This window comes from Megalobrama amblycephala, linkage group LG22 (genome assembly GCF_018812025.1).
Source record: "Megalobrama amblycephala isolate DHTTF-2021 linkage group LG22, ASM1881202v1, whole genome shotgun sequence".
Classification (NCBI taxonomy): domain Eukaryota; kingdom Metazoa; phylum Chordata; class Actinopteri; order Cypriniformes; family Xenocyprididae; genus Megalobrama; species Megalobrama amblycephala.
The window spans coordinates 14,620,315-14,633,586 of NC_063065.1; the positions used below are offsets into that span (position 1 = coordinate 14,620,315).

At 35.8% G+C, this 13,272-nt stretch overlaps 1 protein-coding gene across 6 annotated transcripts in view; it reads left to right on the plus strand.

The window, feature by feature from the left end:
- dip2ca (disco-interacting protein 2 homolog Ca) overlaps positions 1–13,272 on the plus strand; it is a 130,484-nt gene that overhangs the window by 26,870 nt on the left and 90,342 nt on the right. The gene's annotated exons all lie outside the window — the stretch shown is intronic.

Genomic DNA, 13,272 nt, shown 5'->3' on the forward strand with positions numbered 1-13,272 from the left:
TTGTTCCTGTACACAAATAATGCTAAGCAGTATTGTTGTTGTTAACAAAACATAAATAAGTAATAATTTTCAGTAATTGAAATAAAGCTGAAGTAAAATAAAATATTAATGTTAGATGAATAACTAAAAAAATATGAGAAGAAAAAATATTAGAAATATTTTCTAATATTTGGAAAAATATTTTCTATTTCTTTTTTAAGAAATGTTGCTTTAGCAACTAACTGAAATTAAAATTAACTTAAAGAATTAGTTCACTTCTGAATGAAAATTTCCTGATAATTTACTCACCCCCATGTCATCCAAGATGTTTGTGTTTATTTATTCAGTCGAAAAAAAATTACGTTTTTTGAGGAAAACATTTCAGGATTTTTCTCCATATTGTGGACTTCACTAGGGTTCAACATGGTTGAAGGTCCAAATTGCAGTTTCAGTGCAGCTTCAAAAGGCTCTACACGATCCCAGACGAGGAATAAGGGTCTTATCTAGTGAAACAATCGGTCATTTTCTAAAAAAAATAATAAAAATGTATATACTTTATAAGCACAAATGCTCATCTTGCACTGCTCTGTGATCCGCACGCATGATGTAATCACGTTACAAAGGTCATGCATGATGTAGGTGGAAGTACCGATCCAGTGTCTATAAAGCGAACGTGCAAAGATTAAGCCAAACGCCCTTTACAAAAAAAAGGTAGAACAATGATGTTGGACAATTTTGAAGTTGGAGGTGAAAATTAGAAGAAGTTTTTCGCCCTACCGCGGTACTTCCGCCTACGTCACGCGTGACCTTTCAACGTAATCCGTGGTGCATCATAGAGCTAGTGCAAGACGAGCATTTGTGGTTAAAAAGTATATTTATTTTTTTAATTAAAAAAAAAAAAAAAAAAAAAAAAAAGACCAATCATTATTTTAGATAAGACCCTTATTCCTCTTCTTGGATCATATAGAGCCCTTTGAAGCTGCACTGAAACTGCAATTTGGACCTTCAACCCGGCGAAACCCCACTGAAGTCCACTACATGGCGAAAGATCCTGGAATGTTAAATATTAAAAATATTAATAAATAATACTAACACTGATACTAAGATCTACGTTAGAATTCATATTAGAGTAAAACGTTGAGGTAAATTAAACGCCATTGCTATATGTATACGGCTTTTGTATAATTGTTTTAAAGATGTGGTAGAATAAATTGATTTAGTTTAGTTGTTTTTGTCTGTAAAATATTGACAATTTGATTTAATAAATATTACATATGTGCGATAGACATTAGTTAGGGTGGGTTTCTCAGAAGATGTATTTCATCAGTTAAACTACCGGCACAAAATTTTTGTAATATAATTTAATCTTGTTGTTGTGCTTCACAGCCCTCACAGCCTTGTTTTCATGTCAAATTAAATATTTTGTTTGGCGCTAATGCTAATAGCTTCACATTAGAATGAAAGGCTGAGCTAAATTAAACACCAAGCTAAATGCGAAGTAATGTACAGTTTCACATTTGTTTAATTATGTTACTTAGTCGCTCTTATTAGTTAATTAGGCTTTTTGTGGCTTATTTATTTAAATTAGTAATATATTTTGCTTTGTTGTTTATTCCTGTAAATTGTTAATAGTTTAATCAGTTAGGCTTAAATACGTGCTAAATTGTTTAGTGAAAAATAACTAGCTCCTGTTCCCAGCTAATGTTCGTAGCTTCATGTCAGAATTTATATTAGAGTGAAACTCTGAGGTAAATAACAACTCTGCACTAGTTCTGTACACATTTATCTTTTGTATAATTGTGTGAAAAGCATGTCTTAGTCATTCCTTCTTCAGCTCTTGTGCTTATATTTCTTTCCGTCAAAGAAATGAAGTCTGTCATGAAAGCTGAAGAGTTTACTCACTGTTAATATATAGGGATTTGAGTGTTTAGTCAGTCTTTTCAACCAAAAAATTCAACAAGGCAAAGAAAGAGGGAAGTGTGTGTTAACATTATTTGCGTTCTTTAACAAGAGCTCGCGGCTTTGCCAGGAGAGTGTTTATAGAGATGTTTGGTTCTCCTGGGACAGCTGGCCATTTTCAGTAACGTACACCCATCTCACCCTGAAAGGCTCATTTCATCCACAGCTAAAAATACCAGCATGTGAGGAAATACCTTATTATGTGACATACCGATCATCTGCATATATAGAAGCATTAACATTCTGAGGCCAGACCAGGCACAGACACAGTGGGAACGTATTGTGAGCTAATTTTACCTCAAAAATATGATCTCATGAATGATGAGGCGGTTCACAGGATATGTACAGTTTCCCTTTTTAGAATCCGTTTTTCTATTCCCATGGTAACGGTTTTGTTAAGGGTTCTTCGTTGCTATGAATACTGACCTGTGGCAAGAACACTGGCATGACACTCTTCCACACCCAAATCTTTTCTTCTCCTCATCTTCTACATTCACTCATTAAAAATGCATCAAGCCATCATGTTTGGATGTGACACCGCTGTAGCCCATTGCTTAGTCACAGATGATAGCTGATGGCTTCTCTCTTAACGAATCGTAGCTGATTGCATACTTAAAATCACTCTTTTTAGTAAAATTACATCATATTTTGTGTCATACGTAAGAACATAAGTATTTGTGTAGGGCATTTGTCTAAAGCCTGGCTAAGCAATGTATTAAATATTTGTTAAAATATATTGTGCAAAGTCAGAAATTCAGTTTCCTAAAAACTAGGTTTGCATCAACTCACATACACACTCGAGTGTATATGTAAATTCTGTACAATGCTTTTATTAGTGGGTTTTTTCGTTCACTCTGTCTGAGCTTAAATGCCTTTGTGTATTTTTTTTTTACACACATTGTTTAATGTTTTCAACTAAAAGAAAATCTCAAGATATAATGGAATCTTATGTATATTTACTAAAACCTTATAAGCTTATTCATAAGCTTGTTCAGAAATGGTGACAACTTAATGATTAAAAAATAAAGTCTTTCTCATTAAACTTCATTTAAATAAACAAATAATTGAATATATCCCTTTTATGAGCTCAAATATTCGAATACAATAAATAATGCCCATGAGTAATTTGAGTAATTCTGATTCGAGTAATTCTGATTCGAGTAACTCTGATTCTGATTCAAGTTATTCTGATTCAAGTAATTCTGATTTGAGTAATTCTGATTCTGATTTGAGTAATTCTGATTTGAGTAATTCTGATTTGAGTAATTCTGATTTGAGTAATTCTGATTCGAGTTTTTCTGATTCGAGTAATTCTGATTCAAGTTATTCTGATTCGAGTAATTCTGATTCGAGTAATTCTGATTTGAGTAATTCTGATTCTGATTTGAGTAATTCTGATTCGAGTAATTCTGATTCGAGTAATTCTGATTTGAGTAATTCTGATTCTGATTTGAGTAATTCTGATTCGAGTAATTCTGATTTGAGTAATTCTGATTTGAGTAATTCTGATTTGAGTAATTCTGATTCGAGTTTTTCTGATTCGAGTAATTCTGATTTGAGTAATTCTGATTCTGATTCAAGTTATTCTGATTCAAGTAATTCTGATTTGAGTAATTCTGATTCTGATTTGAGTAATTCTGATTTGAGTAATTCTGATTCGAGTTTTTCTGATTCGAGTTTTTCTGATTTGAGTAATTCTGATTTGAGTAATTCTGATTCGAGTAATTCTGATTCGAGTTTTTCTGATTCGAGTTTTTCTGATTCGAATAATTCTGATTTGAGTAATTCTGATTCGAGTAGTTCTGATTCGAGTTTTTCTGATTCGAGTTTTTCTGATTCGAGTAATTCTGATTCGAGTAATTCTGATTCGAGTAATTCTGATTCTGATTCGAGTAATTCTGATTCTGATTCGAGTTATTCTGATTCTGATTCGAGTTATTCTGATTCTGATTTGAGTTATTCTGATTCTGATTTGAGTTATTCTGATTCTGATTCAAGTTATTCTGATAGTGATTTGAGTTATTCTGATAGTGATTTGAGTTATTCTGATTATTTTGCATGATCACTCAAAATGTTCATCCTTTGTGTGTTTTTTCATATGTTTGGTATATTTATGTAGGTAAATTTTATTGTTTGGTAATATGTAAAGATATATTGGGGCATAAAAACATTTTTTTTAATTAAATAGAAAATATTGCATATTCTTCCTTGTTCATTTAATAAACTACTGTTGTAGTTAAAAGTATAAATATAATTGGTTATGTTTTTAGTTTTTTTTCAGATTGAATTAAATTACACTTTTAAGCCCTTTTTTAGAGTAACTGCATACATAAATCAGAGATATAACAAAAGTCATCTAAAGGCTGAGAAATATTTAGATACAATTGTTTCAGCTAGAATGGTGAAGGTGTCCGTATGTGTGTCTTTTTGTTTACCAGCCTGTCTGTCTGTCTCTAGGTTTCTCCATGCAGTTCTGACACGCTAGAGCTGGCATGAGGGTGTGTTTGAAGCCCGTGCATGGGGCGTTTTGTCTGAGCAGCCCTCCCGTGCTCATTTAGAGCGGTCTGGCCTCTGTTGTTTCCGGCTCCGCCTCGTACGATACAGGGCGACAGGGATGACTGCTGTACCAAAGCCATCCTCTCACAGATCGCCCCGCGTGTGTTCATCTCTCTCCTCAGTGTTTGGCGGGAAATAAACAGTGCGGCCATGCTTGATTTCCTCCATTTCCTCTGTCTACCTCTGATCCTCAGGCGAACCTGGATGTGGCTCGCTCTTCATGAGGGTGTCGAGGAGGAGAGGAAAAAGATTTGTCTAAGACGCTTAGTGCCGTTTCCAGCAAGACGAGGGCAGCGGTGCGTTGGCTCCTTACCAGATTGGTGATTTCAACTCTCTGCAGCCCTAAAACAACGGCTGTGGGGGAAAAACCGGCATGGGTTTACGCGTGTAGATGAAAATATTTCGAACAGCTGGTCGGGTCACTACACTCGGCTCACTCTCTCTCCGCTCAGGATGTATTTGTTGATTTGCAAAGAAAACAAAATGGCCAAATAAAGGTGAATCTTATAGAGAATAAAAAATGCATATGTCAAAACAGGAAAATGCTAGCGCAGAACTTTAAAGTCAGAATAGACCCTATTACTTTCTTAATAATGCACATTGCTGCTCTTGTTGTGCATGATTCATTGGCCCATATTAGGGGTGGGCGATATGACCACAATCTTATTTCACAATATGAGTAATTTTATTTCACAATAATGATATTTCACATTATAGTTATGAATGTGCGTCACGACTAATTTTCTTAATGTTTAAATAGACATTTAGTAACTAATTTGTTGACTAGTCTAACAAACTCGTGTGCAATCCTTTTGAAATAGCCTAATTAATCTAAATGAATCATGATGTGTAATGATTTTGATGCCTAATTAATTTATGAACCATGATGTGCCGCTTACATACCGCAGTATAAACAATATACAATAAAGAAGGCATATGGAAGATCTTTTTGAGCATAGAATGAATCTTCTTTTATGTTCCACAGAAGAAAGAAAGTCATACAGATTTGATATAAGGCAAAGTAAATGATGACAGAACTTTTTTTTTTTTTAGGTGAACTATCCCTTTAACATAATTAAATATGTACTTTATGGACCTGAAAAGTGGACATTTGGTTGTAGCTCTTATCTAAGGTTTTTAAGCTCTGTAATAAAAAGCCTTTATGACCCAGAGTCAAGCCTAATACACGGCTTTATGTTGGTCACCACTGACCGAATCTACCGGATTAAAGTGATCCGGCTGGTGGGTCATTTTTTTGCAGCACCATGACATGCGGATGGAATTGCAGAAGCAGCATATGTACATGCATAATATACGCTTGCACATATGTGCAGACTCGCATTCAGGCCGTTGCATAAATTTGCTATGGTGGTGAATCCTAGTCCCAGTTCTTATGGAAAAAAAGGCATTCTTGCATGAAACCTTGTGTCTTTTAAGCTCAGGAATGGTTATTTACATCTAGTTCAGCAAGAGTGCATTGCAAAGTGGATATGGCACTTTGAAAAAGCTATTATACCGAGCTTCAAAGACAAACTGCCAACGCGAAGACGGTCCTACAGCACTCATAGAGTCTACACCTGTGGTGGTACAGCCATCGATGAGTATTCCCACAGGAGTAAGGTACTCTGTCTGTTGCTATGGCGACCATTGCCCTGATTATTTTGTTCTCAGGCCCACACATTTGTGCCACGCTGGTTCCTAAGCGCACATTCAGATCTCATAATTCAGCTGGCGATGGGCTCAAAGAGGTTCTAAAAAGATCTACTGGGTATTGTGGCTGTTTGATCAATTACATCACTTCCTCTGTGACTGGAAGAGAGCTGCGCTTTCAACTATACAGGAGAGAGATGTGACAGAATAACAGCCTGGCTTATGTTCTGCACACTTTTATGACTTTTTCCTTTGTTTGGTGTTTACAATAGTCGAGTGTACAGGGATCAAATAACCTGGAGAGGTGTGCATATATATGTTGCATATTAAAATAGACAACCACTATAGGTATCTATAAAGAGCATACTTGAGATATTTTACAGGTGCAATAGGTGATTCTTTACAGAAACATTTTTTGTTATACTGGTTGAAAGTCACCTCATATCCTGATAGCAATCACTGTTAAACGGTCTATATGTATCTTTTGAAGGCGGAGGATCATAAAATGTGCATCCAATCGTTATATTTGGTCTGAATGAAATAATACGATGTCCTACCTGCCTGTCAACGTATGTTTTTACCAACCCTTGCGCAAACAAACAGCTGCCACTTTTTACAGTTCCTGCCGAATCAAAACAACGAGCTTATGCTGCGTTCACATCATAACTATCATAATTAAGAGATGGCAACCCGTGATGTTCTAACCAGAGCTGTTCACACCCTCTGACTCGGAATTATGCGTTTCCATGTTAACAGTATCAACACCGAATTGAATCTGCAGCAGTCAGGTACAAGCTTTTTAAGTTGTTTACGTTCATTACTATTGTAATGGTATGTGCTTTAAAACATGAGGTAGTTTAAAGCCATCCCTTGTGACGCTTTGCCCAGAGCAGCTGTGTGTGTGCGTTCATGTGTTTTGGAGGAGGCGTGGCTTTGGACAGCGTATGCTTTCAATGCTAGCAGGCTAACGTTAGTATTTCCCAGATCTCCTACTGCATCTTTAAGGGCAGCTGTTTATATATATATATATATATATATATATATATATATATATATATATATATATATATATATATATATATATATATATATATATACACATGGGCGTCGGAACCATTGTATGTGGGTGGGACAAGACCCACCCACTTTTTAAGACCAATGATATTGGACCCACTCACTTTTACCGTCTCTAATTCAGCATTTGTCTAATCCCCCTCAGGTGCTACTCAACAAACCACCAACAGAGCATAAAAAATACCAAAAATAAAAATATTTTTTAAAACATCGCCAAGTAAAACGCTGCGTTTATATAGAACTGTCTCTTTACGACCACAACAAACGGGACACTTTTCAGACGCGCATTCCAACCTTGCTTCAGCGCCAGGCGCAATTCAAACGAGCACGGAAAAGGTAGCTTCAGCTGAACAACAGTGAACTGCGGTCAGTTGAGATGTTGTCAGGCTATGTCAGTAAAGCTCCAATCAGCCGTTAGGCTATATATATATATATATATATATATATTAGTATATTATTCTGCCCCATCAGTTTATGTATAAATGCTTAAGTTATTCAATCATACTATGTGACTAAAAAAATAGGAAGAGAGATTTTCAGCATAAATAAGCATAAAATAAGTTGAATCTTTACTTACTTGTGCGGCTGTTGTTGGCATATGTGAGTCTAACTGCTGGAAACGATCTGTCAAAATACATTAACACCTTTAAATTCCCTGCGGTGTGACAGCAGTGTTCTGTGCTGTGACTATGCTAAAGTCTAAAACTATTTTGAAAATATAATTATTAAAACTACTACTACTAAAACTTTAACTATTTTGCTGCAGTATTCAACCTCAAATTATTAGGATACTACATGGAATGTATTTTTTGTCATTTTTGTATAAACTCCATGTCAATGTAGAGTATTTTATGCTCTAACATGGTTTAAAAAGACTTCTTTTGTGTAAAAGCATTTTAATGCAAGAAGCACTAGCAGTAATAGGCATATTTTTCCACTCCGTTTTTCACTAAATGAACCCAAGAATGATTTATTAATATTTCATTTATTAATTTACTATTTTATTATTTATATACATAATAATTGCCATCAGTATTTACCATCACATATTTTTATTAAAACAAAAATATTTGAGTAAATGAATCACTGAATCATTGATTTGAACTAATTCATTTGAACTGATTCATGGAAATGTAACTTCCCAACTGATAGAGAATGGATGCTATTAAAATATCCCTGTTTTAAAAATGTCATACTTGCGAACTGTCACATGACACAAGAAAGCGGTGTGAAACTAGCCTACTTGCCAACAAGAAACATATCAACTTGGTGCCCTAACTGCAACGTAGCTTTTTGTTTGAGTTACTCGTGTTGCATCTCAGTATATAGTGAACCTGACCTAAATTTGAGGCATCAGCAGGTCTCAAAGCCTGTGGTCCAGACCTCCTGCGCAAATGCAGACACAACTGTTAAAAGATTGATATCACTGTGGATAAAATGGCCTAGAGTACCATCTTCTGTGCTAAAACACACAACACATAAACATGAGCGTACATGTGTTATAATTTTCAGTTGTTGACAGTGCAGTGCCTGTATTGCTTTATTTCAGTGCTACACCTCTGATCCGGTTTTTGGGGTGCCATCCAGCATTTTGAAGCTGTATTTCACCTTAACATGTGCGACCACCGCCCATTCTACCCCAGCTCCCTTAAGATCCCCTGGACCGTGCATGTGACAAAGTGACATTTTGGGATCACAGGGTTCGCAGCCTGAGAAATGTGCCATGCTTAAATAATCCAACAGGTCAAAAAATTTCAACTGCTGAATTATAGATGCCCGGCTGTCAGTGGGGAGATGTGTGGTGGCTGTATAAGAGCAGGGCTGTATTCGAGGCTGCAGGCTCAGAGAGTAAACCAGCGGACCCTGGCGCAGGTTATCAGATGTTGCTATGGAAAAAGGATGAAAAGCCTTCTGGGAATTTTTTATTATGGCCATTTTGTGGTAGTAAACAGCATAGAACTACGCCGAGAGGCCTGGACTTCACATCTGAGTGCTTTTGTCCTGATATTATGATATCTTCATCACTCCCTCTTTCTGGCAGTGTTTGATTTGTGTGCTGCTCAGCCGGACTCTGTCTGCAGTATTAATTGGTTCCATTAGTCTTGGCTGTCTCACAGTCGTTAGGAACACCTGTGAGTTACAGTTTAAGGTAATAACGGCAGGCCATAAAGCAAACGTAGAGCAAACTGACTTAAAGTCTTTAAAGAAATTGTTCACACAAAAATGAAAATATCATCATTTATTCACCCTCATGTCATTCCAGATCTAGAATTTTTCTTCTTCTGTGGAACATAAAAGATATTTTTAAGATTATTTCAACCTTTTTTGTCCATACAATGTCAATAGGGCCTCAAAACAACATTGGATCCCTTTGACTTTGATCACAAAATAGCATATTAGAATGGATTCTGAATGATCATGTGTCACTAACTGGAGTTTCCATTAAATATATAATATTTATTTTATATACACACAATCTATATACAATCCATATATATAATATATATATACATACATACATACATACATACACATGGGCGACATTTTTCTCTCAAGAAAAAAAAAATCAAGTCATTTTGTACCTGCATCAGCAAATTATACGCAGAAATTTTAAGCAAACGAGTTTAAGTTTGCTTGTTACTTGTTTATTTACTCATTTATTTAATAATTTACTTAATTTTATTATCACGGGAAATGACGCGCATGAAATGTGAGTCATTGTCTGTCATTTTGCTAACAACTGGTAAAATGCCACATCGCAATATTTAAAATATTTCCATTTTAAACCATGAAGGCGAGCTAGTGGATATCACACAAGCAAAGTGCATCCGAATTGTTGTGACAGCACAGACGGCGCGCATTCGGTACGGTACGCGAGGTTGGTTGTAACACACGTGGTTTAAATACTTCCACACACGCTAGCATGAAGAAACTTAGCGTATTTACTAGTTGCCATATTGACAATATATAGAGAAAAAATTGCGCCAAAATTCAAAAATCTTTGGAAGATATCACTGAACATTTATTTAACAATAGCAAAAGTAAATTTCTTACTCAAGCTAATTTTTCATCTATATTTTTAGTTTTAATTTAAAATTAGACAAATCTGATATTATTTTAATCTCCAATCTCTTGTTTAGCAGTTTAGATAGTTCTTTAATGCTTCACTAACTATCAGAAGACACTAACCAGGTTTAAATTCCAGTTGCGCAGATAGTGTTCGTTGTAACACGGCGTTTCAATGTTCCCCGCTATACTATTCTATATAGTTACGATACAACTGGCATAATTAACTTTTATGAATTTCTGTTGATAAACTATGGAAAAAAAGGCAAATAAAGACTGAGAGGAAGAACCTGAACATCAAGAAAATATTATTTCAAGAAATGTTCAGCATTTGTACGGGCTCGTCTATTTATCTCATGTCCTGTGAGAGCTGTGAGTGGAGGGAGAGGAGTGTTTTTGTTTAGCTCTGTGTTTTTCTGAATGTCTGGATATGTTTCTTCATCTGTTTGCATGTATTGTTTTGACCAGTGCTGTATAGCTGTGTTTTTGCAGAGTGTTCATTGTCAAACTACAAAATTATTTAAATTTGAATAAAAAAAAAAAAAAATGCTATTATTTTATATGAAAAAATAATTATTGTCTTTTATTGACTAAATATTTTAGTTTGTCATGTATATATTTTTTTAATTAAGTCAGATAAAATGGTCATGTTACAACGTGCCCCATCACAAGTTACAATGTGCCCCACCTATGGGGCATGTTGTCACATTTCACTTCCCTTCTTTTGAGGTAAATAAAGAAAAAAGTATACACTGTATTAATGAAACAAAGCTACATATTTATACCAGACATGTGTGAAATTAATGTGGAGCAAAATAAATTCTCTGAACCCTAAGTAGATTTACACAAACTGAGAAAGTCAAAAAGCGTCAGGTTGCGCCCCGCTCTCCCCTATACTTTAAAAGGCTCGCGCCACACATGCTCAAATGTGCACGAGACGGACCGGAATGCTGAAAATGAAGTTTACCCGGGTCTTAACTGCTCTAAATTCTAGCAGAGCTGACAGCTCACATCGGGAAACTCCATTACTAAAAAAAAAGATATGAAGGGGCATCTGCCTCCCCTTGTCCCCCCTTAACGTCGCCCATGTATATATAGCATACAAAACACAACACAACAAAGGCTGGTGTCCGACTTTACTGCTCTTTTTAGCAGGTATGATGCTGATCACGGTGCAGGGTTTGCCTTTGCGCATGTTTTTGACATGCAGCATCCACATCCGTCACGTCACGCAGGGTGAGGCGATTAATATTCCGTGTGCTGTGCAGATGCCGATTTCAGACGGTTGATGCAGCTCAGACTCAGTCAGCCTACTTCAGAGGGAGTTAGGTAATGCTCTGATTCACCATGGATACTGAGACCCTCAGAGAGCCGAGCGTTTTCATATTCACTATGTGTTTTCACGTCGAGCGTTTGCTGTGTGTGTGAGCCGCTCAGAGGATCAGCGGGGCCTGCAGGCTTGAGCTAAAGCCTGTCAAGGTCACCCTGTAACAGTATGACAGGCTGAGACTGTCCTCCTCGCTGCAGTCAGTAAGTGAATTGAAGAGCAATCCTCTTGATTTACTGAAGCTGTTTACACCTGTTGATTGACAGCTTTCAGCGGCGTGCTGATGCGCACAGTGTAATTAAGGACTGAAAAGACTCTGTTAGCTTAATTAGCTAGCTCTGATATGACAAGAGGAGGATTGTGTGTGTGTGTATTTCTGAACTAGCTATATTTTGAAAAACAACATGACTTTTTAATTTCGTTATTAGCTATAGTGTTTAATTATTCGTTCTGCTTTTTTTTTTTTTTTTTTTTTTACATTTGATTACCTTTTCCATCGTTTAAGTCTCTCTTAAAGTTAAAGGTCCCGTTCTTCGTGATCCCATGTTTACCTAACTTTAGTTAGTGTGTAATGTTGTTGTTAGAGTATAAATAAAATCTGTAAAATTTTAAAGCTCAAAGTTCAATGCCAAGCGAGATATTTTATTTAACAGAAGTCGCCTACATCGAACGGCCAGTTTGGACTACATCCCTCTACTTCCTTCTTTAATGACGTCACTAAAACAGTTTTTTGACTAACCTCCGCCCACAGGAATACACAAGAGTTGCGTTTGTAGAGTGTGTTTGTCGCCATGTCGTCGAAACGCTGTTATTTTCATCCCGCAGTCCAATCACCGGGTCTGATTCCGGCTCAAATTGATAGGGTAAAATTAAAGACATGTTTACAATAACACTGAGCGCGTGCATCTCCACGTTATGGTAAGAGGCGTGACCTTTCCGGGCAAGGTGCGCTCAGAGCTGTCGAATCACAACACAGGAACCGCTGGCACAATCAGAACTCGTTACGTATTTCTGAAGGAGGGACTTCATAGAACAAGGAAGTCATCAGCCCGTTTTTATGACAGTGGAAACAGCGGTATACAGATAAGTAAATTATGTGAAAAATACTGTGTTTTTTTACACGCAAAACATGAACACATGTTATATTGCACACTATAAACACAATCAAAGCTTCAAAAAACCACGAAAAACGGGACCTTTAATCTTTAAAAACAGTATTTTTTTTACATGAAATTTTATAAAACATAAATAATTTAATAACACTGTTAAATGTAATATTTTGCAAATATCTAAATGATGCATTTTTCATACTGTACCTTATAAAGTTGTGATGCCTAAATTCTTGAACTTGTAGGATTTACATGACTTATTTTAGTTTGTAGTTTTTTTAAGTTTGATTTATTTAGTCAAAATAGTATATCATTGTTATATTGACCATTTATTATCTGCCATAACATGAAAAATAATTATTGGCTTATTATATTTGCCAGAATTTTATTATCTGTGCTGAATGCTAAATTATGTCTTTATTTAGTTAAAAATACTAGATGTTTTATTGTAGGTTTGGGATTTTTATATTAATTTTTAAATCAAGATTGTTTTGCTTCAATATATGATCTTTTTGGACTGAGGAGGAAGTTCTAAAGATGATACATCAAACT